We start from the raw sequence: 25,429 nt of genomic DNA, 5'->3' as shown, positions 1-25,429 counted from the left end.
GCGAGTGCATACACAATAGAAAATGTATTTTTTTAATGAAAATCAATGCAAGAGGTAAGACAGTCTCAGTTGTGGTTGAAATCTGGAATTCTTTTACGGTGCCTTAAGTACTTTTTTTTAATCACACTTAAAAAAAAAGCTTTCAGCAGGGTGTTGGACTACAGCGAGAGCTTCAGTGCAAACCGGCATCAGATTACGCAAAGTGATAAGATACAGCACAGCTGAGTTCAGCAAGTCCTGCTTGAATTGTAGCAATTTTGATGAGCAGATATTTAACCACATACGGGATGTGGGCTGCTATGGAAAATTCAGTTTTAGGGGACTGTACAAAAATGCCTATTTGAGAGTCATTTCTGAACGATGTCCACAACCACAAGCCTCACAAACGAACGTCATCTGATATTTTCAGGGTCCTCAGTTTTGTCTGTGTGGGTTTCAGGACAAAGTAAACAAAAATAGAGGGACAATTAAATATCGTCTTTATCCTTTTAGCAGTTAATTTGTGTTCATTCCGTTTAGGCCAAACACAATGACTCAAAACTGAGGATGTTAAATTCAGAGAGTTTCTGAAAGCGAGACCTTACCTTGCAGTGTTTGTATTATTAGTGAGATAATCTGCACGTTAAAACCTTTATCTGTAGTCACGTAATCATATCTGTAGTTGTGGTACTAATCATAACAGCCACAAAGCACAAGATAAACTAATAATCAATTTATCTGACCATTAAACAATATTGTGGCTTGCAAGGTTAGTGACTGAACTGATTACTTATCTACATTACCTGTCACTGTCTATTGTTTATTTATTGTGAGTTCTGTGATCTATGTGTATATCTATAAAAAATCTAAGTAATTATCTGCCTTATTTTTGTTGAAAAGCACTGTACAAAAGAACTGATAAATTCATAATCAATTTAGTACAATTTAGTTCGCTTAATTGAGTGGACTGCAAGAGTTATAAACATAATGTTTTTTGTATGTTTGAACAACTTTGCATAGAAAAGTCCTGTTTATAAGACTTTAGTTAAATCTAGATCAATTTCCAATGCGATTATTCAGTTTTTAATGTCAAACCAGATTTTAGACTAAACTAATGTTGTGCCTTAGGCTCAAAGGCGAATCGTGAAAATGGAAATGGCATATTTGATGTTGAATGTGTGAAAATCCCTATTACTAAACTCAGTGAGAACAGATAGAGTCACACACCCACGCTGGACCACTTCACACACACACACACACACACACACACGAGTCTACGGTTAAAGGCATTAATAAGTTACATTAGGTAAAAGCAAACACAAACCAAGTATGAAAAATAGAATTAGAATGAATGTAGCTTCATAGCAAATTTATATGAATTAATTAAACTAAATTAAACTTTCCCGCGAAAGCATTTTATCAAGTCAATCCGAATATTTGAAGCACATTTTAAATTATAAATTAAAAAACATTGATTCTTATGTTGTGTATCAGGTTCATCAGGTAATGCAAAGGTATTTTGAATTTATAAAGCAATTATAATTAAAAGTCCTGATTTCAAAATCAAAGCACATCAGATCTACACTGCTTTCTGTATTCCTACAAAATCCTGCATATCATCCCACCCCATCCTTCAAGATGTCCATGATGTGCATCATCCATCTCTGAAGTCTCGGACGTGTTAATATGGCGGCATGAGTCGTGTACAACTACGACACAACACAGTGAAACTCCAAAAAGGTCAAACCGAGAGCCTGAAAGCAATGGATATACAATCACTATGTCCTAAACTCGAGTTTGATGAGCGAAACGGAAGAGCAAAATGGACACAAAAGTGTTTCGCAACTTAAAAGTTGCTCTAACCAAAATGAAACTCATTACTTTCAAAGACACAAGGATGCATCCAATGTGATGTAAACAAACATTTGTCACACACCCACACAAACATCAGTAAAAAAATACATACTTGTTAGGCCAAACACAAAAGATAAATGCCTACCTCGCATCATCTTCACAGCATGTGTGAACGAACTGTCTTTCTCTGGTGAAGCTATACGTCAAAATCACTCAGTATGGTTGACAGCTCTGTTTCACAGTTAATCAAACTTCTGAACAGATGATGCTGTCGCAGGTTGGGAGATGACAGAGAGATTAGGTGGTTTTCTGTCGGTAGATGACAGAGAGAGAAAGAGCATTTGTGTGTTTCTATCCGCGAGTGACAAAGAGGGAGAGGGTCTGTCCCTTTCAAACTGTAAGGTACACCTCTCTCTGTCGCACACACATGATGTCTCTTCTAAAGAACTTCATGTGCTGTTTCTCTGTCCGTCTATAGGTGGACTATACTTTCTCTTTCTCTTTCCATTTCAGCAGTGAGCAGCTCACCTCTGTATGTTTGTCTTCATTGCATCCTGAAATCCTGAATTCCTCACTTTATCCCTCTCACTTTCCACCAGTGCAAACACAACTAAAAACTTACTGAATAATTTCTGTCCTGAATAAATTGTGCTTTTAGAAAAAAAAGGTGCAAAAGCTGTCGCTGGGACGGAAACCTTTTGAAATGTACACTTTTTTTGGTTACACTTTATTTTAAGGTGTCCTTGTTACAGTGTAATAATTACACATTTAAGTAATGAGTAATATTAATTAACTACATGTACTTACTATATGGTTAGGGTTAGCATTAGGGTTTGTCTTAGGGTTACTTGCATGTAATTATGTATAATTTATTGTTATTATAAGATTAAGTACATGTAACGTGTAACATGGACACCTTAAAATAAAGTGTTACCCTTTTTTTACTCATAAAGGGTGCATATTAGTATGTTGAAGGTACATATGAGTACCTAAATGTTACATATTAGTGTCTTTTGAAAGGATACTGCCCCAGTGACAGCTTTTGTACCTTTTCTCTATGTGATTAAAGGAGACGGCAGCATTTAAATTGTGAAGTATTGACTTGTTGGCTATTAGGAACCGTTCAGAAAGGATGTGAGGCTGGTCTGATACGGTGGTAGAGGGTATTGGTGTAAACAAGCTGGTTAAGATCGTCATGTGATATTGTTGCCGCAGCATACGGCAGAGTTGTTATTGCTTGTCATTATGAATCATGGTCCAACCACGCTCTGCGTGTTTTCTAATCCACCTACATTCACATTCAAATTAAGCCAGTACACTAATATGACATGAAACAATTAATTTTTTTCCTTTAAGAGTTTCCTCACATTTTTATAAAGTGAATTTGACTGAGGAAAAATTTATAGAAGGATCTAAAAAGACCAAGGACATTGCCACAAAGTTCAAATTTAAATGCAAAAACAAAAAATTAAAGGAGATAAGGAAGGAAAGAAAGAGCAGAAGATTTACACAATGCACGCTTGTAATCAAACACAAAGGCGGGAAGAGTTTTAAACAGCATCTTTTCACCAAAATACTCTCAGATCTTATCTTCATTGAGATGCACACACCCATATCTGTGCGCACCTGTGAGTGCGTGTCTACAGTAGCTTTGCTCACGTTTAAACATACAGCTTTTGTGGCTGAAGTAAAAATATATGTGGATACAGGTGCATTGTGTTTGTGTGTGTGTGTGTTCTTTACAGGTGTAATAATGCACCGCTTTGCTACACTGATACAGGCCCCCTCCCTATAACCACAATGGAGGGGTTCTCTGATATGCAAAAAACAACATACAGAGGGGGTTAAAGCCACCTTTCAAAGCACGCACACACTAGGAAACTGCTATTGTGCTTGACTGTACAACATACTTGCACAGCTACAGAGTGTATAACTGAATGGTTGAGATTCTCAGTTGTACTTACTTAGATGGGATTTCTTGAGCACTGGATTTCCTAAAGAAGGGCACAAAACAATAGTTAGTTAGGCAATTAATATGTTTCGTGTAACTATATATGTTCTAAATATGTTAAATTGTTAAATTCAACATAATCGTGATGTAGCATGAAGTTGTAAACACATCAAATGTCTCTCTGTCTTGAAATATTGATTTAGGCCTGTCACTATATCAGACTATATTGAAAAAATGAAATCACACCACAATGTCAACATTTTTTTGGAAGCAAATTTAATTATTTGAATTAATTATTCAAATAATACAATTTAATTTTAATTACAGAAAATGGACTACTGAGCTGTGTCCTACTTGTTGTATTTGTTAAGCTTTCAATTAATCCATAGTTATCAAGGAAATATTTTTCTTTTACAAGTTTATCAATAACTGCAAACCAAACCTTGGTCCCAAACTAGACCCTACTGAGTGACAGCTTAATTTATAGTAAATTTTATTTATTTTATTTTATTAGATTTAAATTAGATTTAAATTTAGATTTAATAAATTTAAATTGGGTGTTTATTTAATGTTCATTCCGAAAAATAACAAATTACGCAAATCAGGTTTTAAAATTTCAAATTTGTTAACAGAATTGCAACAACAAAAGAAAGGTCATGTTTTAATTGAATTTTTAGTTTTAAGGATAGTCCACACACACACACACACACACACACACACAAAAATACTCTCTCATCATTTACTCACCCTCAAGTTGTTCCAAAGTTTCTTTCTTCCATAGAAAATAAAAAAAATAATTTTTGATTTGGTTGGTAACCAAACTGTTGATGGTCCCCATATGAAAATAAAAATGACAATGGAATTTCATTGGAGACCAGCAACTGTTTGGTTACCCACTTCAAAATATCTTATTTTGTGTTCAGCAAAAGAAAGAAACTATCTCTTTAATAATTAACATTTTTAAGCAAACCCAACATGTACTAGGGCTTAGTTAGAACCCTATTCATGGAAAGTGTCAGTGTTATTCACACACCTACACATACTAAACTAAAACTGTTAAAAATGCATGTATGCGTGTGCATGCACTAACACATGTACACAAACACACATCATCATTCACATGAAAAGCCCCCTTTAACCCCCATCCCAGCCTACACACGAGCACAAACAGCAATCTCCGTTGTCTGACGTTTGACCACACTTTAAGAAAGTTCAGATTTGATGCTGTGTTGGCCGTTTCCGATGGGTATTTTTAGCAGTGTGTCTGTCTGAAGACACAGGGCAGGTACGATAACCATCACTGGGAAGAAGACTTGGCCTCTCTCTCTCTTACTTTCTCTGTCTGTCTCTCACTCCGGCTGTCTCTCTCCCTCTTTGAAGGGCTTTGTGGCTTTTTGAAAAAGTCACTTTTGCTTATGTAGCGGAACACACACAAATAGGTGCGTGGCGACTTGCAGACATACTCGGAAACAAAGACTCTCAAAGCAGGTATTTCACAACACCCTCTCACGATTTGCCTAATAGCAAATAAAATGACCTATACTGTTTTCGGTATGATTTTTCGGTAAGTAGGATTCTGTGGATTTGCATGAATTTTTGAGTGTGTTTATGTTTATAGACATAAAAGAGCAACAAGGTTCATCGTTTGATGGCAGATTAAAGGATTCTCTGTGGTACCTGAATGATCAGGGTGATATAAGGCACCATGGTAACGGATCTAAATGCAGTTGGATAACCCAGCCAAGCCCTGATTACACTACTTATCGACCCATTCTGGCCAACTAGTTACTTGACCAAGCATCTATTACAGGACCAGAGACAAAGAAAAAGAGATTTGTGTGCTTGAGTTCATGTGCTTTGAGAACAAACAATTACACTTATTTAGAACTCATTATCACTATATGCTTAGCAAGATCGCTAAAATAGCATTTTAAAATGTACAAACACATATCTAAAAATTAAGTCATTAAAACAACAAAGTAATAGTCTTGACACTCTGAAAAACACACAGATAGCGCAAACTGACATTTGGGCCTCTGTTATCAGTGCCTGACATAAACTTATCATCATCTTGCTTGCACTGAACAACACTTGTCAGGTGACAGCTACAATATCTACAATAAGTCATTTGCTCTCTTACACATTTAATAGGGCTACAAAAAGGATCCATATTGAATTTAACTGAGATATATGTCCACTTATCAACAGTATTTTATTTTTATTTTCCTCTCCAAGTCACATGGTTTTGTTATTGCATTCCATCTCTTTGCAGTTAAAGTTTTTCATGTGATTTCACCAGGAACTAAAGACACTGAAGTTTTAAAGCATTAAAAAGGTGAAACTGTGAACATTCCCAAAGCCGAGTGTCTTGTGAAAGCAATAATCCCACACAATAAGACTCATAAAGGAGGAGTAGAAGAGAACTGTGCATGAACACACAGCAAATGCAACACTAGAGCACCTTAAACTCCCCCAAAAAGTTGTAGATTGCCCTGGCTAGGGTTGTCACAATACCAAAATTTCAGTAGTGAAATCCCAGTAAAAATTCACGGTTCACTGCACCAGTTTTGGTACCATAGCAAAAACTATTTAAACTCTAATCGAAAATAAAAAATTAAAACATGTAAATTAAATTTGTTAAGTAAATAACACATTAAACCAACAAAACTTGTAGAAACAAAACTTGGTTTAACACATTAAACCAACAAAATCTGTATTTATACTCCAAGTTTTAATGCACAAATCTACTTTGACATGTCAGAATTTTTGTCCCGTTCATAGCTATGATGATCAGTGTGTCACACTCTTTGTTGGTAATAAAGGATTTGCGAGCACGCAGTACTTGATGAACTCACACTGAACAAAACATCTGCTTTGATAGTGGATTCTTACTAACTTGAACACATCTGATTGGCCATTGTATTCATGCTCTTGACATAAACGTCTGTGATTGGCTGCAGTGCTCAATGCAAGTGTTTGAAAGCAGCCCCTACTGTTAAATTTTTTTAGTTTCAGTACCGACACTAGCCCTGGCAAAAGATTCCCATCAAACTTTAGAATTACTAAAGAAATTCCAGCATCAACAGATGCACCTCTGAAGACTTGCCCAGAGAATAAATGGCTGGAAACAAAGAAATACAGAAAATGGTCAATCACTCATGGTGACAAAAATGAATGTGTATGTCCATGCACTTGTACAGATGTTTTCTTCACCTTTTACACGACGCACAGGTTGTGGGAACCTCCTCAACCACCTGGATGATGTAATGGCACCCATAATGCCCTAGAAAAGGCAGCGTGTCCCCATTACTATTAGTACCCACGCAGACCGCAGGGCCCCTGCTGACTTCTCTAAAGCCTCTTCCTCTGCAACCTGTATCTATGATGTGTCCAAGCTTCCTATAGCATGAATACATAGTATACTATGAACCCAATTAAGGCACTAGCAAGGACCTTGATCATCGCTGTTTGTCACCACAGCTGGTCATCATTCATTTTGTTTATTGTGCATCTTACTTAACTGTAATAAAAAGTACAGCAATGCTAAGTCTGATGATTTAACAGACTGAAAAAGACAAGATGATATTTCAGAAAAAAGAAGTAGAGTGAGGAGCAGGTGTTCACTAGTGCATTCTGGGAAGTTCTATAAGGAGCAATGTTTTAGAGCACTGGATTCTTATCAACTCTTGCCAACTCCCTGGGCAGTGAAACAAGAGGTCAACTATCCAGGTAATAACCAGGCTTAACCCTGCTTAGCTTCTGTGGGTAACCAGTAAAGAGCTGCAGGGTGTTAATCTGCTGGAAACATGAACTGTGAGGTGGCAGTTGTCCTCTGTTTTTCCATAACAAGAAGTCTCTGAGGACCCCTGCGGCTATACAAGGGAAATCAACAAGTCAACAACATCCTATAAAAACGAAAAAACTGACCCATCCTGAGAGACTAACTTCTAAAAAGTGCTTTGAACTCAACTAGCTGTGAGTGTGATTGAAAATGAATCTACACAAATAACTGTAAAGATACAACACAGAGCATCAAAGTTATTTCATATTTCAGTTGACAACCATTGACATTATCATGAGTCTCAAGATTTGCCTCATCTATGTAGATTCATAAACCGCTAAAAGGTAACACATGCCATATTGTCGTTGAGTGTTTCATTACTCTGTGGTTTCCTTTTGTCTCGCACCCATCTCTTCCTCTGTTCATTCTTTAAAGTTCTTTCTCACTCCCACCTGTATAAAATCTCCCCCGTGTTTTGTCAAATGTCACACAAGTGTTGCAATGTGTGTGAGAGAGGTTTGTGTGTGTGAAAGCAGGTAATCTGTGTAGTGGGGTAGTGGAGGTACTGTATAAGCTTTTGGATCTCAAATTAGCCAATCGGCTTCTGGAAATAGATCAGGAATCCAAAGACACTCACTAAACACTAATCTTTCCTTTAATCCAGATTATGTCCATTCTTACCACACACAGAAGTATTTACAGTATTTCTGGCAAGGTGATATGAGGGTAAGTTAGAGAGAATGAGAGAATCAGAGAGAAAAAGCTAAATAAATAGTGAGAGAAAACACTGAAGTAATAACACAGATGTATCAGAAGAGTCTGAACGAGATTTCTGCATTCAGGAGCGGAAAACTGTGGATGTGATATAAAAAATTAAAGGACTCCAGGTGGTTAAACCCTCAGTAATAACGTTTCAATAACGTAAATCAGTGCGTTTACAATGGATGTCTATGGAACAAAAAATTGCTTAAAGGGATAATTCACCTAAAAATGAAAATTCTGTCATCATTTACTCACCCTCTTAATGTTCTAAACGTGTGACTTTATATCATATGTGGAACATAAAAGAAGATATTTTGAAGAATGCAGTTTTGGTTCCCGCTGACTTCTACTTTATGGACAAAAAACCCCACTGAGACATTTCCCAAAATTCTTTCTTTGATCCACAAAAACAAAAAAGTCATACAGGTTTGGAATGACATTATGGTGAGTAAATGATGACAGAATGTTCCTTTTTTAGGAGATTGTTATTGTTAGCTCCTTTGTAGCTTCTGCAGACCACCATATTGACTCTACGTATCATCCATTAAAAGGAGAAAAATGAATGGGACCTTTAAAGTAATGTCTGTGATATGCGGTCAATTAAAGATATTATTTTTAACAATAATTTTCAAACAAAAATGTTATTTGGGGGTAAAGTTGTCTAGAATTTAACAGTGAGGCTTCTGTTCTAGATTAATGAACCCCTTTGCAGATATAAATCCTTTGGCTGGATTTTCCCTTTTGCATATTTTAGAGCACACTGTGGGAAATTCTGTCGTGTTTACCAGCTTTAAACTGCTGGAGTTAAATACTGGATATAACTTAGCACAGAAACGGTCCATAAGCAAATCTGTCACAATAGTCTCATGTTAACACATAATGTAACTATAACTTTGAAACAATGTTTATTAAATGTAATTCCAATTCTTGTCCCATACATTTCCATTGTAAGGGCGTTATACGGGTTTCCTTCACTGAAGAAAGAATAGAAACTACTGTCTTAATCCATAGACTTATACTGAACCCGGAACATTCCTTTAAAGAACCCAGGAGGTCTTAACCTATTCTCTGAAGAAGCTGCAACAAATCTCCAAAGAGCAATTTAACCAATTTAAGAACAAAAAAAAAAAAAAAAAGTTTTTTGATAAGAGGCTTGAAAGAACTTTGATTTTAAAAGTGTAAGGGTCTGTGACTGAAAATATAAAGATGCTGATAAGCACTAGCGTGTGCACAGGTGAACACAGGGGTAAGATGTTGACTCAGAATGGGAAAGTTAAGTTTATGATATACACGAGAGATATGAGGTGCAAGTACACAGGTGCAAGTGGGAGCTCATCAAAGAACAGAAGCAGACAGAACAGAACAGAAACTGAATGTGGAGGAGTTCAAAACAGAGGGAAAGTGTGTTTAGATGATACAGTGAGAAGAGCAAAAGGAGCGTCAGATAAGGGAAGTGTGAGAACGGGGATAAATGTGTTTTAGATAGAGGGCAGCATGAAGAGAGAGTGACGCTGATAAGACAAGAACAGAGGTGCATAACAAGAGGGCAGGAGGTTATGACACAGGGTTTATACTTTCTTAAGATATGGATTATATACGTTTCTGTTTGTTACAATGTACAACAATTCCTATAAGTACTGTTTGTGAAAGCATTGTCTAAAAATATTACAAACACTGTTAAATGAAATTCAAAATTCAATACAGTATATTAAAGTGTATCAATTAAACTAAATTGATATAATGAAACTAAATTTAATGACTTTAAAAACAACTGAAATTGATTATTTGATATAAATTTAAATCATTTAAATTGAATTAAATAATCCACTTTGTAAAGTTTTACCTGAACACGTATTGCATGAAAGGGGTTAATGGTTAACAAGCCACACATCTGCGTTAACTTCCAGTTTACACAGAATAAGGTCACTGAACAAACTGATCTCAGCGAAAGAATGTTGTAAGAGTAAAATAGCCAAAAGTTCAAAAACTTCAGATAACCCAATACACCAGTTTACAATTAAAGCAATATACTATTTCAGTTGAATAAGGCCCTAAAGAGACCTATTGGGTTGCAAGATCCTAATAAGACACCCTTGAGGGAATTTCATTTCAGTAACTAAAGTATAGTCTTATCTCTGTGCTACTTGGTCAATGGGTATCGCTTTCCATTCCTTTTTTTTTCACTTTTATTTCCCTGACTTTTTGTTCCTTTAGTCTCTCTGAGAAACAATCAGGCACACAATTAATAATGTCCATATATATTATGGAGATTACTTTAATATAGCCTAACTTAAATATAATTACAAAAATTTGCTTTATGTACTATTCAAATTTATTCATATATATATATATAGCATTTAAATAACAAGAAAATAACATTTTAATAATCTAAAGAACATTTCTGCACTGTAAAGAGCATTTTGGAACGATTCCATCAATGTTAAAGGTCCTTAATGGAATCATTGATGCCAATAAAGAACCTTTATTTTTAAGAATGTACATAGAATTTTTCAAACTTTACAAAGTTCGCCACACCGCAAAGTTTAACTCCCAAACTTGAAGACGTGACAATGCATGTTCAACAAGAATATATTCACAGCACACTCTTGTGAATGCACGCTGGATCTGAGGGAGAATTGACAGAAGTCACAGAGTTGTGGTTTCGCTGGCTCGCGTGGCACAGGCTTGGCACAAAGCGCTGTGGGTTAGTGTAGGACTGCTGGCGCACAGACAGGCACTTCTGTCACATTAGGGGTGTATTTTTAGAGTGCCACTGGTCTCATATCTATGAATGTGTAAGCGAGTTTGTTCCACGTTTCACAAGTGTGTGAAACTCACTCTCTCTCTCTCTCACACACACACACACACACACACACACAATCTGAGATCATTTCCCACTAATGCAGCATTTATTTAGGTATGTAATGGGTTAATGAAGGACACGCTTACCTCTTTTACTCTGAGTGCTGTCATGGCTCGGGTCCGGTGATGCAGGCTCATCATTTTCCATTACTTTCCTGTCAAAACTCTCTCCGCCAACACTTCTCTTTACCGAATCGTTTGTGATTAGTGGTAACTAAATTAAATTAATCAAACTAAAATCCAACTTGAAATAAAGAAAACCAAAGGAAAAATGACAACCGCTGACACTTTAACGACCGGGACGCCGCAAACGTTTTAACAAGCACATCGCCATTTTCAATTATTCCCTAAAAGTTGGCGCGTCTGGTCAATAAACAAACAAGGTTTATGTCAACACGTTCCTCCGCTCCGCTGTCGTTTGAATGTAACCAACGTGCGTTATTGACATTTCAAAGGGAGAGAAAAATCGTTGAGCTGTCCTGAGAGAGAGAGACACGGACAGACACTTGTTGGATAAATCGACCGAGTGGCCTCCGGCTCGCGCGGCGCTCGCGCTGTCCCGAGCCAGTACGGTGTTATGTCATCAATCATTATGTAATAGGCGCGGGAGGCGAGAGAGTAATACTTTTAACGGGAGACTGAAGAGCAGTTTATGAGGCTTTCTGTCCAGTCTACTTTAATGTTATGTGCATTATTTAAATGTAATTATTTAACATGACACTACACTGCAAGACACATTTTTTTCACACACACACACACACACACACACACAAAACTGTTCTGATGTCATTTTACATAGGCAGTAGCAACCAAACTAGTAACTGGATTAAATAATAATGTTTAAACATTTAAATGTAACTCTATAATTTATCTCTCAGGTGTCTAATATATTTCTTTTTTCTTTTATAAAGAGAGGAGTTTCATTGGTTTAAGGCACAAGGCCAATAATCCTTCAGTGCTGTGTTATGTAATGTCAATTCAGCACTGAACTGTCACCGGATGACAGGAGGCGACTATGTCAGTGTGGCCACACACACTATAATCCATTCCACTGGTAATCAGCGAATACATATTGATGACATTCATGTGCACCTTAATCTTTATTCACTTTCCCTATGGGTTTAGGGCATAGTCTACATTCTGCATTACTGGTAGGCTATTCATTTATTAAAGGGACAGTTCAATGAAATTTCTGTCATCATTTACTCACTTTAAACTTGTTCCAAATCTGTAAACTGATGGAAGCCATTGACTTCTATAGTACTTTTTTCCATATTTTGAAAGTCAGTTTAGTCAACTGACTGGTTGCCAACATTCTTCAAAATGTCTTCTTTTGTGTTCAACAGAAGAAACAAACTCATACTGGTTTGCAACATCTTAGGATGAGTAAATAATGACAGAATTTTCATTTTGGGGTATTCTATCCCTGTAGATCTATATTATATGAATGTCTGTTCCAGACTTTCAAGTGGGACCAGAGACCAGGGCTTCAAACTGTCATGGTCCTTCAAAATTGAGATTACTATATATGAATCCTCAGCACAAATAGTGCAAATGACCACAAGTGCCCCAAGTGATTGGCATCACTGGGCCCCCTTGAAATCCCATTATGGGGGTGGAGGGAGTTAGGGAATCCCCCTCAGTGAAAGGTGTCCCCCCTGAGTGGAAATCATGGGGGCCCTCGAGGAGAATCTCTGTGGGCCTTCAAAGCTCTAAAGTTTACATGCTCTATAAACATGTGTTCCCAAATTCTCCAGTCAAAAAAAGCAGACAAAAATGCTTCATTGTCTCTTATCAACAGTATAGCGATGTATGAAGCGCAGCTCACAACCAAGCAGCAAATTTGCATGTCCAAATTAACCGTGATGTAAAATCTGCATAAGAAAGTTTCACCTTCATGAAAAATTTCATGAATTCCTATTAAAACGATTCTATTTCATGTTTGAAAATTTGCCGAATTTGATCGCACCTTAAGGGTTCCTCCAGTGGAGAGCTGGTTATTTATAGTTATATTTATGAATTATGTTTCTAATTATTAACAGTATAATAAGCCGGCATGTCTCGGCAACGTCAATGGAAAGGTTAGATTTTGACTAAAAAAATTTAACTGCCAGTAAAATGGATCTCAGCAGAGGCAATGGTGAGATGATAGAAATGGCATTTTGGTCAGACCCAGGTTTGAACGTTAACACCACGCATGGAAAATATCTTCCCGCAGAGCTATGTTGAAGTGTTCCCACAGAAGCCATCACGCAAAGCCCACTTGACCAGACACTCAACACCTCTCCATAGATAGAAACCCACCTCAGACTGTGTCCTACATACATCATATGTGAGAGGCCTGTGGGAGACTGCAGGGGCCACCACAGAGATGCAGGTTTAGACGTTTCTTTCTGTCTATCTAAGTCAGATTCATATGAGGATAACAAGGCGATAAGACAACAATTATACATGTATTTATCTGTAAAGCTCCAGCTTCACATGCCCATGAGTGGCAGCAAGGCACATGAAGTCACTCTGCACCGCATGACAGTATTTACACAGAGATGCCGAGTCTCCACATATGAATGTACACTCCTCTGATGTGGACAATGTGTCATTCATTACCGTAACACTGCGGTGTCAGTTCTCTTTACTGGAATATATGCAGAATGTGAAACTCATACCAAATGAATTTCATGCAAGCACAATATGGATACAATGGATATCTTGCTTCTTTCTATAGGAAAGACAAGTGCATAGATTACTGGTGCCATTCCAGCTTAATACAGGTTTAATGTGCTTCATTGGAAATGTTAGTGTTCAGACTTGTTTTCATAGTGAATGCATTTAAAATATTGAGGCTAATACTGATTGATTGATTGATTGATTGATTGATTGATTGATTGATTGATTGATTGACATATAGACAGCACTCAGAAAAATAAGAAATTTAAGAGTTAAGAAATCTAATTAAATCGTACAAAAATAAAAGTCATTCCTAATAATACAACTGAAAAATAAATATATTATTTTGTAATACTATTAATACTACAGAAAACACTTCAAATACTCCAAAAACTATAACTCAAAAACAAACAAACAAACACATAAATAAATAAATACATTTCTGCAACGTGACAACTAAATTGGCAAAAAAAAAAAAAAAAGTGTGGGTTAGCTCCAACTTACTAATTTCTTTTTTTCTTTCTTTATTTTTCCTTATTTTTATTTTTTTATTAAATTTTTTATTTATTTGTTTATTTTTTAATTTTATTTATTTATTTCTTTTTTTCCTGTTTTTCAGTCTAGACAGTCACAGGACAGTTATTTCAGCCATAACTGTCATGTAGTAACATTTTACATGTTATTCTAGCAGAAATGGCTTACAGTGCTTTTAATTTTATTTATTGAAAGAAGAAAAAAAAAAGAAAAAAATCCGGAATATGAGTGAGTGGTGATAGAGAGGATTCGGTGTAGTGCTTACATGTGCACATTTCTGAATACCCCATTCACAGAGATTAGGTTAAATATCAGCTAGATCAGTTGGTCATTGTGCACGCGCGCGCACACACACACACACACACACACACACCGCCTCAAATACACACCTGTTATCTCACTCACGTGTATAGAGATGTGTGCACATGCACATGGCCTGTGGTGGATTTTTGGCTGCTTTCAGCTTCGTGCTCCAAATAAATAACCCAGTTTTATTGACACAAATAGAACTACCAGGAGCGAAACAGGGGAAGAAAACGAGTGTGAGAAAAAAATAGAGATAGGTAGATAAGCACAAGTTCAGTTTACTAGGTAAAATCTGCAATGCATTTCCTCTAATGGAGTGTACGGTGTAAACGTGTCTAGAATGAAAAGCGTATGCTCAGACTGATGAGCACAGAGCAAACAGATAAGTGTGTGCTAGGCATAAATCTGTAATGGGAACAACCCACAGGTGTGCAATGAATCTATGTGGGTGTGTGGATAAAGTGGTTTCAGGTAGTCAGATTTGGTTGCGTATTAATGCATATTTTCACACTTAGTTCATCAATGACATCAGCTTGCTTGCTTTCTTACATAATATATACAGAGATATGACAGTATGTTTACCTGCAACCTCAGTGTAGAGCTTAGACTCATCAGTGCTGGTCACTTTACAAGTGATGGAAGCTTTCTCATCACTTTCTCTCGTCTATTTGATCCTGAGTGCAGTAGATGAAAACCACACTACCCAGAGGCACTGGACTGGACAGAAAGAAAAGAGTTTAACAAGTGTCAATCCTGATGCTCAATCCCTAAAACCACTCAAACAATTGAACAAATAAGGGCAGTAAGATCAGCAGTCATTGTGTCAATCATAGTGGTTATGCCTCCCATGTAAATAACTGCCACACAGGAAAATAATCTGACATCACTTCCTGCTCTAAGACATAATGGGACTCCCCCATCCTTCACAAATTAGTTAGGGTTTACTGTGCCTTGAAACTGTGGTATTCATAATTTGAATTAAGAGATTAAGCTCTATTATTTCAGACTCTGGAGGATCCTTGAGGCATCACAACATCTTGAGATTTTATTTCAAGTCTAATATTACTAAGAGTGTATAGCACTTCTTTATCTAGATGGTCCCTCCAGAAATTATCCTGCCTGAAACATACAGATGGCCCTACTCGTTTTCTTGTCTCTCTCACACACAATACATAACAGTGGTTATTTTGTGCTTCTCTGGACGACAAATTCGTCTAAAGTCCCGTGGCTGAATTGAGAACGGAAACAGCGACATCTTCTGGAAAAAAATAATAATAAAATAAATAAATAAATATATATATATATATATATATATATATATATATATATATATATATATATATATATATATATATATATATATTGTAGATAGGTTTCGCAAATGTTTAAATGCATTTATATATAAGGCCATTTAGATTCTTCTCCCAGCATCAAATACAATGCATTATTAAAATCACTGTAATAAAAAACACAACATACAGTGCAGTATAGTAAGCCTACAGGGTTCACTATTCAGAAATTAATTGAGAATTAACTTAAAAATATATATTTTTTAATTTCTGGAAATGTAACTGTAAATAAAATGTCAGTAGCTTACAAGAACAGATATTACACCAAAATTAATATAATGAAGTGGCTCTATTCATTCATTTTAATGAAATTTTTTGACATTGTTTTTGTGTTTTTATTTGAAGGGGACATGGCATGACTTTTTATTGTTATTTTAATATGTCTGCACCGTGTCTGATTGAAGCACTGATGTCCACCAAACTCCAGTTTGTCCTACAGTGGACTCTGTATCACCAATAAAAAGGCAGCTGGAGAATAATGGGAAAGAGATGAAAACTGAAGGTGAGTTTACTGCCATACCTCAAAAATATTCAATGTGGACTCTCAGTGTAGACAAGACATTTAACATGAGTTTTAATTCTATAAAAAAAGAAAAATTTGAAATATATTGTATAAAAAATAGTTGTACATTAAGTGAAGCATGCTACCCCTGCAATACACCGTTGACAGTGCTTGACATTTCATGTATATATTGTTATTTGTCTTTTAATCAACATCAATTTCTGCTTATACATGATGGCAACATGCTGAGTGAAGGGGCTTTGGAGCTGTTTATGAGGGAAGTCGTTTGCAGGATGGCTTTAAGGTTTCTCTCTTAAATTCCTGCCACAGCTGCCCAAGACCTTCCTGAGCTCACTCAAACGTTCCTGTCAAGGTACAGGGCACCCACTGCCATGGATGACTTGGACCCGAAGGTCCTGTATCTGTCTAAAGTCACCTTGCCTTTCAGAGCTCTCTATACTGGTTCATCACAGTCCCAAAGCTCCATTTCTCAGGCTACCCCAGTCCCAAAGGTTCCTGACTTGGTCTGCCTGTGTCGACTAAGTTCAGAAGTACCTCAAGATGTTTCTGTTACATCTGCCTCTGACATTTTTGTCATGGCACAAAGTTCCCTCTGTCATGGATTGCTTGGTCCCCAACATCTGTCATCTTACTGTTAGAGCTGCCAGCACAGCCAGTTTATAAGGACTTTCTCAGGCTGTCCAGTGATGTTCTTGTCATTGCCTGGAGGTTCCTGACATGGATTTAAACCAAAGCCAGGACCTCAGAGCAGGTGCCTGAATCCATTCTAGTTCCAGATCTCCCCATCTTCAGCTGCCCTGGGCCTAAATTAATATGTAAATAATATGCATACATTGAACTAACCATATTTGTAATAAAACGTTCAAATGTTTTACTGTCCGGCCCTTTAAATCCATGCAGCCCACCAAGAAGCAGGTAAGATGAAGAAGCAGGTAATGAAGGCAACATAAAGGCAAGGCAAGGCAAGGCAAGGCAAGGCAAATTTATTTATATATCACAGTTCATACACAATGGTAATTCAAAGTGCTTTACATAAAAAGGAATTAAATTAATCCTTAAAAAAAAATCACAATAATAAAAACAGAGAATAAAAAATTATTTAAATAAATTTAAAAAGTTAACTAAAAAAAATGAAAATACATAAAATGTAGTGCAATTATTCGGGACATAGCACAGTACTAATTCAGTAAATGCACAGCTAAACAGAAATGTTTTGAGTCTAGATTTAAATGTGGCTACCATTTTAGCACATCTGATCTCTTCTAGAAGCTGGTTCCAATATCTGCATTTAAATGAAGATCATTGGCTCATCAGAGGTGCAGTGATATTTTGATGCAACAGGTTTGGGTGCAATGCAGTTGCATAAACTTAGCCTCTATGTTAAGACAGTGTCTTAAAAACTAATCTGACCAACTAGCAGTTAGCCAAGGAGTAATCAGTCTTACTTTTTGGATTAAATTTAGACTAATCTGTGCTTTTATGTACTAAATTAAAAAAATGATGACTATTCTTAAAGAAAAAAAAAAAAATGATGACTAACTTTTAAGACTAGTCTAAACCTTTTATGCAACTGACTCCTGATCTCTTCTAGAAGCTGGTTCCAATATCTGCATTTAAACGAAGATACAGTCGTTGGCTCATCAGAGGTGCAGTGATACTTTGATGCAACAAGTTTGGGGGTAATGCCTCTAGAGGGCACACATCACTGTAAAAACTAAAGGTTCCTGGAGGCACCTTTTGGGGTTCTTCACTTTGCCACTCTGGCGGAACCCTCTGTAGAGCCTCTAAGCACCCTTTAAAAAGGGGTGGTTCTCTGAGGAACTTTTAACGGTTCCTGGAGGAACCCTTTTATTAAGAATGGTCAGGAACCACCTTGGTGCTTCGAGGCACCATTTCTCAATTTCAGTTCTTTAATATTTGTTCCCCTCTCCCTCCCTCTAGTTTATTGTTCCTGCTATTGACATTTTTACTTATTTTAATAAACAAACTGAAAAACTAAAATGAATACATATCAAACATCGTTTATTGATTAACAACAACAATATCCATAGAAGTTTCAAATAAATAATCAATACTGCACATCACAATCCAATTCATGGGAACACCAGTGTTAATATTGTTATAAAAAAAAAAAAAAAAAAAAAAAACTTACACCTTGACAAAACAATAAACAAATAAATGCGACTCAGATATCTTAGAACTTTAAAACAATCATACCTCAAAAATAGTACAATTCAAATGAGCAAATTTAATTGCAGTCAATGATAACATTCTTTCTTGTTCTAAATGGAGGTCACAGATTGGGAAAATTCACACAGGAAATTTTAAGAAATTGATAAGCCTCAAGACAGCTGTAGGTAACTTGATGAGCTCCTCTTGAATACCCAACAAATGCAGCAGAAAAATAGTACACTTTGCTGTACGTTTAACAGATTTCTGTATAATGTTAAATAGAACAAAGGCACTTATAAGGTGAAATCATGTTGGTAGGTTCGTCAGCAAGTAGCTCCTCACCATCAGGAAAATCTGCAGTGCTGCTCTCACCAAATGGGTCTCCATTACCACAGTTGGTGTAAGATTCTGTGTAGTTTGTTGAAAAAGGAGGGATTTACATACAATTTAATAACAAAATATTGACATTTATTCATTTAGCACATGGTTTTATTCAGAGTATCTTAAAAATGAGGAACATCACAGGCAATATTTTGTTATATTAGTGTACTGATTAATGGTTGTGGACTAGTTAAATGCAATATCTATTACAATAACATACAGTGTATGTATATTTGAATGTATTTATGTATGTATGTGTTCATGTGTGTGTGTGTTTGTGTGTGTATATACACAGGTGCATCTCAAAAAATTAGAATATCGTGAAAAAGTTCTTTTTTTTTCTGTAACTTGTTTCAAAAAGTGAAACTTTCAGATATTCTAGATTCATTACATGTAAAGTAAAACATTTCAAAAAAAATATTTTTTTTTGTTTTAATCTTGATGATTACAGCTTACAGATAAATTCCGGGTGTCTGCAGCAACACACATTAAAGCCTGAACAATAGTTTGGTGAGCTGTCGAACATGGTTCACTTGGAGCTGTAATGATTTGTTTTGCTAGAGACAATAAGATTGATGATTTGAATAGGAATAGCTTTAACTGCAGCAATCCAATACTGGATTTTTGACTTGAGCTGTAAGCTCTAATCATCAAAATTAAAACAAAACAAAAAAAAAAACTTTTGAAATGTTTTACTTTACATGTAATGAATCTAGTTTCACTTTTTGAAATAAGTTACAAAAAAACACTTTTTCACGATATCCTATTTTTTTTTTTTAGATGCACCTGTGTTTATATATATATGTGTGTGTGTGTGTGTGTGTGTGTGTATATATATATATATATATTAGTGGTGGGCATAGATTAATTTTTTTAATCTAGATTAATCTCACTGTAATCTTGGAATTAATCTAGATTAATCTAGATTAAAATGGCTCATTTGAATTCGGCCAAGTAGATAAGTAAACAACTAGCAGTCATCAAGAATTGTATATTGATAATAACATTGAAGACATTGTATGATTATTCCTTAAAGGTTTTAATAGTTTTAGTAGTAGTAGCAGCCTATTACGTTCTGCCCAATGTCTTCAAGTTAAACCGAACTTTTATTTTGACGGGTTGCCGTGAGGATAGTTTTTCTCAAATGAAACGCTCGAATGCTCATGAAGTGACTCTCAGAGCAGTTCTGGAGATGTTGTTCATGTATTTATGTCCTCATTTAGTGAGACGACAGGCGTTAATATCGCCGCATAGCGTCACGCGGTCTTCTGTATGAGTAGTGAACAAACCCGTGCGTCTGCGCCATACATTAACACAGAGACACACAGAAGTCATATTTAAATAGACGTTTCGCGCTTAATATTTACAAATAGGAGTGGGGTGTGCTCACTTGTGTGCGCCACGCTTGTTTGTATGTGTGTGTGTGCGAACTGGGCGGAACTCCGCTGTCTTGCGATACAGAGAGCGCCACCATGTAACGTAGAGACAGAAATGACTTGCCGATTTCCATTGGGAAGCTTCTTAAAATAAATCGAGGTGAAAGTCATCATAGCTTGCGTAGTATAGACCCAGCTCCCAACCCAACTTTGAGAATAGATTAACGGCGATATTTTTTTAATCGCCCGATAAGAGTCTCACGTTAACGCAGCACGTTAACGCCGATAGCGCCCACCACTAATATATATATATATATATATATATATATATATATAAAATGTATGTGTGTGTAAACCTCAAAATGCACAAACTCAGACTTACCTCAATTAATCATATACAGTCCAGCACAGCAGGATCAGGAGCAAGGCTCGGATTTCTCAGAAGAAAATATAAGGGGGGAAAAAAAAAACATATAAACTATAAGTAATTGAATGTTTTAGAGCGGTTTCTGATGTTTCTCCGCAATTGTTCACTTATTTACACACCTTCAAAAGATGAGGTAAGTCCAGAGAGATCACTTTATTGTCAGCCAGCAACAGACATCAGCAGCTCCAGCAGTCCACTACAGAGTCATATTCATGAAACATATGTCTTCATTAACTGCTAAAAGAAAAAGAAAAAAGAAAACATGGATAAATTATAAACTCTTTAATTCAATTCAACGTTAATAGTGTATATAAGACTGGATTCATATATAATTTTGGATTAACGTTAGGCCTCACTCTGAAACACTATTTCAGTTATTTCAAAGTAAAAAAAATAAATAGGCCTACTTGCATTAGTGCTGCTCAGTGAACCCTGTGAAATTTTAAGAGAATTCAAGTATGTATACGTTCTGAGGAGAGAAAAGGACTTCTGTAAGTTGTATCAAAAAATAAGCTAAATATATTAGACAGTCTAACTTACATGTAACAAATGTAAAAGACAACAAATTAGTTCAGAAAAGAAGAGAGTTACAACATAATGAACAAAGCTGACTAAAAATCACCGTTTGTGATTTAATACTCTCCATTTCGCCCCACTAAGTTCATTATGATAGTTAGCATCGCGGCTATTAAATTAGCGGTTAAAATGGTATAAAACAAACATTTCAACATAAAAACATACAGTTAAGCGTGTCAGTACAGAAATTTGTGTACAAATAGTAAATCTGTATATTTATTTTGGAGAATTTGCTCACCTTTTGTTAGACAGTCCTGCGCTGTGGCTGTTTCTTTGAGGAGAGGAACCGTTAATGATGCTTTGTATTTGAAATCGCACTTGCGCGCGCGCGAGCAGACAGCAGGTGCGCGAGGACGCGCCAGCCCTAGTACATTTTCTTCTTCTTGACAACAGCATACTTTTTTATTATAGTAATTGTTAAACAATTATTTCTGAATAATTGAAAGTTATTTCATTAGGGAAAAATATTACACTTGTACTGATTGTTATAATTAGTGTATTTTTAATGAAATCAATGTGTTGAGCAATATTTAGTAAAATAATATTTTTAATGTTTGCTTTAAAGTTTCAGGGAAAACAATATCTACCTTCAAATAATTTTACATTTGTTTCTAAACTAAAAACTATTTTTAGTTATTGCAGTATTTAAGTTATACAATAAAAGTATTTAAAATCCAACAAATGGAGGCATATAAAAGTGCAATCTGGCAGAAAGAAATAAAGAAAATAATATGTAATTCCATGGTGTAGCCACTGCCTGTATGGCCTTATATGTGTATATTCCCTATTGCTGAAAACAGTGTTTTCAGACATAATTTTTAGATATATGTGGCTGATTTGTAGATTTTGCATGTCCCTTTTTTTGGACAATTTGTAAGACTATTTAATCTTTTCTAATCATGCCCAAGTTTTTTGTTTTCACATGCCAAGTGCCACAAAAGTGATTACGTTCCGTACCATTCCGAAAAAGTAAATAATAATAATAATAATAATAACAATAATAATAATCAGTCCTATTTCATTTCTGTCACATGAATCTCTGGGTTCCTCCAGATGCTGGCTTTTACAAGTTAGATCTTCCAGGAACCATTTCAATGTTAACAGATCTTACAATAACCCTTTTTTAAAATTTGAGTTCCTCCAGGAACCTCCAGAGCACTTTGAGGTCTCAGTGTAATGAAAGGGTGACTCCAGAACCTCAGAACTGGAAACAAAGTGCTTCAAGGATCCCATAAGTTCTTGCAAGAACTGCAAAGGCTGAAATGGTTCCTCCAGGAACCCTATTATGAAAAAAAGAGCTTTGAGGCACTTAAATTACATTTTGAAGTTCCTCGAGTACTCAAAAGGATATTTGAGGCACCTTTAGTTTTTACATGTAGTAGCAGTAACAGATTTCAAGGTTTTTGCTGACAACCAAGCCATTAAGAACTGTTTTAATGAAAGTAATTGAAATAGGAATTTATATTTATGTATTTACTGTGTACTGTATTAAACTTTTGAACAGGATGAATATGTACCAAATATTGGTACATATTCAAAGTTCAAAGCTGTTGTAAATAGACCTTTTTCACATTTCCAGGTTTCTTAGCAGTGGAAGTCGTCATAGTTGGTTTAACTTGAAGAGCGGTGAATGGGAGAGTACCACAAATATATTTTTTGCACTCCCATTTGCTCAAATAGTAATAGAAAAACTCCATGATAGTGTTTTCATGACTTTCAATAAAAGGGAAACAACTGAGAGAAACTGATAACGGCAGTCAGAAGAGAGAACGATGTCAAATTTACCATCCCTCCCATAGACGCTGCATTAGAAACACTCTCGCATTAGCGTAAACTAGTTTTTTTGTAATTTGATGCAAGGTAATACAATACAAAGAATAGTGTTATAAATGTAGATACATTTAAAAAAAATACAAATATGAAAAACTTTCAAGGATCACAGCCATGATGGTGGCCCGGAGGGAGGAGCCATGGTGGAGGAAGGGCTGACAACTCCAGGGGGCCAACTGACGGCGGCGGAGCAGGTGGTGGTGGAGCCCGAGGAGGAGAGCCGATGAGCCAGGGCGACTGGGAGGATCCTGAGGGCCAAGGCGGAGCAAATGGCTCAGGCGACCGAGGCGGAGGTGGGGATCCAGAAGGCCGTGGTGGAGCCGGAGCGACAGAGGACCAAGGTATGAGGGAGTCCGGCAGAGCTAGTGGACTGACAGGCCACGGCGGAGAGAAGGGAGCTAGGAGCCATGGTGGAGCCGCTGACTCAAAGGGCAGAGGTGGAGTCAAGGAGACAAGGGATCCTCCAGCCACGATGCCGATGGAGACTGGCAGACCCGCGGCGATCCCACCGCACAAATGGTGGGCTGAGGGCAGAGCATGTGAGCAGAGCGGGGAGGGTAACGGTCATATTTCCTTCGGAGCAGAGTGCTCTTCTGAAGATTCCGCTCAGCACCGCTCAGCACCGCTCGTTCAACCCAAAATGCCCTTTGTTAATTTGCTAGTTCGAGAAACTGTGGAATAAGCAACAGTTTATTAACAATAGATATGCAAGAGTAAATACAACAACTAGTGATGATACCAATAAGTGAATATGCACTGCTAATAGAGAATAATAGACTAACTAAATATGAAGGAAGATACTGAGTAAATCGAAGAAACAAATAAATAGAATGAACACAGAATGGCTGAATGCAATGCTGTTGAGCTGAATGTAGCAATGGAAGAGATTTCTATGGAAATGTTGCTTATGGGAACCACTTAATGGCTCTGGTGGAATTAACGATAAATAACTGCTTATTTATCTCTGAACAAATAATATAGCTATTATTCGTAATGCTGACCCCAAGTAAATGTTATCTAAACAGATTAGAGAAACATAGGCTGCAGGTATAAACTAAGCCAAGGTCTTTAGGAAAGAGGTTTGGTAAGTTTATAATTACGTTCCACAGGCGGGTGATCAGTCCGGCGGTAGAGACGTCTTCCACTGGTGATGCAGACTGCGTGCAGTGGGGAGGGCACAGAGTTGCGTTCCGGTAGCCATCAATGCTGACCTGGAGGATGCTGAACTGCTGTTGTGCCACAAAGGGTCCTTAGAGCATGGACCGGGCAGCTGGGTCACATGGGTCTTCACGGGGTCCTTTGCAGCCTGGCTGCGTCATTGAGGAGCCGTGGGTTTCAGGCAGTGTCTGCCACTGCGGAGGTCCTTTGTGGACTGGGCTGTGCTGCTTTCGGAGCGGCAAGAGTCAGACGGGGTCCGTCACTGCTGGGTCCTTTGCAACTGAAGGGCAACCAAATGCGATAAGGGCTGAGTTAAACCTTAGCTGTCTTGAAATCTCTTTCCTCGTCAGGCCAGAGACTCAGAACGTCGTATCTGCTACTGTCTCTCTGGATGTATCAGAGACTCAGAACTTTGGTGTTTCTGTTAGTGTCTGTCTAGATGAAAGACTCAGAAACGGGGAGTGTTCCTGTTGCTGCCTTCCCGGTAACAGGACTCAGACTCAGAACAAGGAGTATCTTTTGGGAAGGCACCTTTATCTCTTTTTGATGAGGAGGAGATTGGAATCTGGCGCCTCTCCGTTCCAGGAATGTGATTGGCCACTTGTGTCCAAGGTGGTCATGATGTTGCCCGCCCTAGTGTGGAACTCATTTGCATACAGTGGAGTACAAAGTTAAAAAGTGTCTTTAACATTTCACCCATGCAATATTTTTTTTACCAAACCTCTTTCAAACTATTATCAGCATCATAAGGAGCAAAAAGAGTCCAAACATAATAGGAAACTGTTGAACTATCACTTATTCATACCATAATATGTTAATAGGCCTGCTTCCGTGAACTGTTGTGTTAACAGTCAATGGCCATCAACATAAACTGTACTTCATCTGAGGATGAAGTGAATCCCTTGCAGTTTGCATCCATTTAAGGTCTCCAAACATGGGTA

The 25,429-nt window shown here is 36.9% G+C and overlaps 2 long non-coding RNA genes across 4 annotated transcripts; both read right to left on the bottom strand.

Moving 5' to 3' along the window:
* Positions 1 to 1,523: 1,523 nt before the first annotated feature.
* Positions 1,524 to 11,738, bottom strand: LOC131522069 (uncharacterized). Its single transcript, XR_009266436.1, has 3 exons — positions 11,277 to 11,738; positions 3,798 to 3,827; positions 1,524 to 2,142 (listed from the first exon to the last, which is right to left on the bottom strand). It is a non-coding gene; the product is annotated as an uncharacterized LOC131522069 (long non-coding RNA).
* Positions 11,739 to 18,720: 6,982 nt separating this feature from the next.
* Positions 18,721 to 21,824, bottom strand: LOC131522230 (uncharacterized). Of its 3 annotated transcripts, none has more exons than XR_009266477.1 (4): positions 21,739 to 21,824; positions 21,332 to 21,393; positions 20,880 to 21,158; positions 18,721 to 19,148 (listed from the first exon to the last, which is right to left on the bottom strand). It is a non-coding gene; the product is annotated as an uncharacterized LOC131522230 (long non-coding RNA). The 3 variants fall into 3 exon arrangements; XR_009266476.1 differs by having other exon boundaries at positions 20,880 to 21,161; positions 21,739 to 21,814; XR_009266478.1 differs by lacking the exon at positions 21,332 to 21,393 and having other exon boundaries at positions 20,880 to 21,161; positions 21,739 to 21,810.
* Positions 21,825 to 25,429: the final 3,605 nt, after the last annotated feature.

The sequence above is a fragment of the Onychostoma macrolepis genome, chromosome 16 (genome assembly GCF_012432095.1).
Source record: "Onychostoma macrolepis isolate SWU-2019 chromosome 16, ASM1243209v1, whole genome shotgun sequence".
NCBI lineage: Eukaryota > Metazoa > Chordata > Actinopteri > Cypriniformes > Cyprinidae > Onychostoma > Onychostoma macrolepis.
Note: the sequence above shows the minus strand (reverse complement) of the source record. Positions and strands in the feature narration are given on the sequence as shown.